This window comes from Arachis duranensis, chromosome 6, assembly GCF_000817695.3.
Source record: "Arachis duranensis cultivar V14167 chromosome 6, aradu.V14167.gnm2.J7QH, whole genome shotgun sequence".
Classification (NCBI taxonomy): domain Eukaryota; kingdom Viridiplantae; phylum Streptophyta; class Magnoliopsida; order Fabales; family Fabaceae; genus Arachis; species Arachis duranensis.
In genome coordinates this window covers 5,671,010-5,674,090 of record NC_029777.3, presented here as the reverse complement: position 1 = coordinate 5,674,090, position 3,081 = coordinate 5,671,010, and positions in this window count along the sequence as shown.

The window sequence follows — 3,081 nt, the reverse complement described above, 5'->3', positions numbered from 1 at the left end:
TTGTCCAGATGGAGAGGAGGGGAGGTACCTGCAAAGACACTCCGACGCTCAAGTCAGAATGGATCTAAGAGGTATAAGGTGTGTGGAATGAATGAGTACCTGGAGGGACCTGGGTCCTCTATTTATAGATGATGGTGGTTATCTTATCTTTTATCTTATCTGGCTAAGATAAGAGGTGCGTTTAAATTCAAAAGTTGGTTAGGGGCTCTAGAGGGCCGATACGGGGCCTTCTAGATAGATGAAATGGGTTGACCCGGTAAGCCGGGTTCGGGTTCGGTCATGGGTCCGGGATCCGTGGGCCGGATCCGTAACAGTTGCCCCCGTAGCGAGAGAGGGAATGACTTCGGTTTGTCGCTAAGAGTTCGAGACGTTTCTCTACGTCTTTGGCGCCGGTCGAGTGCTCGTTTGGTGATGAGGTCGGCTCCTCGATTTTGTTTGGTGAAAGATTCGTCTCGGTTGTATTTTGGTCTTGACGTGACCTTTCCGTGTCTTGCTGCGCTTGTTGCGTCTTTTGAGGTGCAATTGATTAATTTGTTTTTCCGAGGGGGCATTTATTGTGGAGGGGCTTTTCTCCCTTTTGCCCCCGTGAGTTTTCATTGCTCTCAGGGTTAGTTACGTCTTTTCGCTTTCCTTTTTGAAACCGTTTTGCTTTGGTTTTTATTTCCCTCGTCCGTTTTTTCTTTTCTCCGAAAAAAGGAACTGTTCATTTTTTGGAGAGACTCTTTGTTGGTTTTTGCTTTCTAGTGCCGCTCTGTTTCTTCTTGTCTCAAGCCTTCTTCTCAAGCTTTCTTCAATTTCACCAGGTTGGTATTTTTTGCCTTTTTTCTTTCATATTTGTTTGTGCATGCCTGTTCTGTTTTTGCTATTTGTTTTGCCGCGTCTGGTGTTTTTGTTGGGTTCGGGGAAGGGGCTGAGCACCGCCGTTTTTACCTTGATTGTAGTGGTGGTTTAAGACGTTTGGGTTTGGTAGTGGTGTTTTTAGGTTTTTATTTTTTGACACTGTTAGAGTTGGTAGGCTGATGGTGGTGCTCCTCCCTGTTTTAGGTATGCAGCGTCGGAGAAATGAGGGTGTGGGTGCCCCCATTGCCCCTTCCAGGGGTGTTCCCAATCGCTATGGTTGGGTGACCAGCGATGTCTGGGGCGTTCCGTCGCGGATGATGGAGGGTGATCTCCAACGGCTCCGCGATCAGGGGGCGATTTGTGGTGGTGGTGAGGAGGAAGGGCGATATGAGCTCGTGCTCCCTGATGCAGATGAGCGCGTCTGCTATCTAAACCTCCGTTCCCCCACCGTGCCGGACTGGATGTGGGTCTACGAATCCATGTTTACTCGGCTCGGAGTGCGGTTCCCCTTCTCCCCGTTTGTTCAGGGTCTACTTAGTCGGTGTTCCGTGGCACCGTCTCAGCTTCACCCGAACAGTTGGGCGGCCGTTCGGTGTTTTGAGTTGGTGTGCCAGTATCTTGATCTCCCGGCTTCGGTTCCCGTTTTTCTCTTCCTTTTCTTGTGCACTCTTCCGACTAAGGAGGGGAAGCATAAGAAAGGGTATATGTCTTTCCGGGCGCAGCCTCATCGTCGGATCTTCGGGTTGTTTGAGGACTCCTTTCACGGGTTTAAGTGGGAGTATTTTAAGGTGCGTCCCGTTGAGGGGCACCGCCCGTTTTGGCTTACCCTGGAAGGCGAGCGCCGGTTTCCGACGTACTGGGACTTTGGCGCCGGGCCGTCGGTTCTGACTAAAGTTTCTTATGACGATTTGTCTCGGGAGGATAAGGATGTCGCCAGCGTTTTATGGCACTTGTTTGGCGAGCGTCCGTTGAATCCTCGGGACGTTATGGGGGATCCCGAGGCTTGTCGGACTTATATTGGTGTGTTCCCCCTTCTTTCTTTTTCTTCTTCTTCTTCTTCTTTTACTCTTCCTTGTTTTGTTTATTGCTTGCTTAATTTTCATTTTCATTAATTAACTTTGGTAATGTAGGTTAAGTTTTGTTTAATTGTTTTGTTGTTGAATTGCAAGTGTTCAATGGGTGCTGAGGCTTCTCGGAAGAGGAGTAGGGCTGAGGAGCCGGTTAGCGAGACTTTTGAAGGGGAGGGTCTGGTCCCTAGTGTGATGGACCGACGTTTCGACGCCACGGGTTTCATTGATCAGAACTTGATGCCTGGAACGGAGTCATTTTTTGATGGTTGCGACGTCTCGTTCCAGGCTGAGTCGGTTTACCGTGCCCTTCTTCGCTCTGCTGTGGTTGTTCGGAAGGCTGAGCCTGTGATGGCTCAAGCGGGTTTGTTGGAGAAGAAGCTTCGACAGGCTCAGGCTGATGTGACTAAATTGAAGGAGGAGCTCCAGGTCGCCAATACTGCAAAGGAGAAAGCGACGAAGTCTTCAGAGGATGCCGGGGCGGAGATTCTCCGACTTGCCGGTGTCGAGACTTCGCTTCTTTCTCAATTGGCGGAGGAGCGCAAGCGAGCCTCGGATGCGAGTTCTCAGGCTGCCTTGCTTCTCGCTGAGTCGGAAACTCTAAAGGCTGAGGTTGAAGCTTTGAAGAAGGAGAAGTCGGCTCTGTTGGCTGATGCTAGGGATGCCGTTGCTGCTACCGAGGAGACGATGAAGGCTCAGGCTCTGGTGTTGGCTCCTGGTGCCGATGTGTCCGTGATGGGAGCGTTTAAGACCATCCGTGATGGTCGGATTGTTGATATTGAGTAGTTTTCTTGTATTTTATTTTGAACTTTTGTTTGTTTTCTGAATATTTTGGATTGGCCAAGGGCCGTGACGTTTTTTTTGGGGACCATTTAATGGCATTTTCGGCTGTCCGGGCCTTTTGTATGATCCATTTGTGGCTTTTATTTGGCCGTTCGGGCCTCTCTGCAATTTTTTGAGTGTTTGTTTTACCGTAACCGTTCGTTTGGTCGGTTTTTTGGATATCCGTGTGTTCGGCCTGGAGGGTGATCAGTCCTCCAGCGATGGCCGTGTCTTCGTTCCGTGCTTTTGAGGAACGGTGATGGCTTGTAATGGGGATGAAGTGAAAGTAACTTGTAAAAAAAAAAGTTTATTTAAATGGTTGGGCCTCGTTAAAACCCTTCGTGAGGGAAAG